Genomic DNA, 300 nt, shown 5'->3' on the forward strand with positions numbered 1-300 from the left:
AGGGGGGTTTGATGAATTTAAGGAACGAATGATTGGGTTGTGGTAAACAATTCGTTGTTGACATAAAAATTGGTCGGGTTCCATCTCGTTTCCCTTCTGGTTCTTGTAGCAATCGGTTCCTCCGGTTCTGTATCCTGAATTGGGGTTTCCGGAGTTCCTCTGTGTCCGGTTCGATTTCCAGAACTTTCGTGCTTTCCTTGTTATTAAGTTCGAGATGATCTTCATCATTGTTAACTTCGAGGGGATACAGGACATTTATTGGACGATTGAGGAGTTTCCCAGTGAGAGTTTCTACTTGAA

Source organism: Loa loa (genome assembly GCF_000183805.2).
Source record: "Loa loa unplaced genomic scaffold supercont3.984, whole genome shotgun sequence".
Lineage (NCBI taxonomy): Eukaryota > Metazoa > Nematoda > Chromadorea > Rhabditida > Onchocercidae > Loa > Loa loa.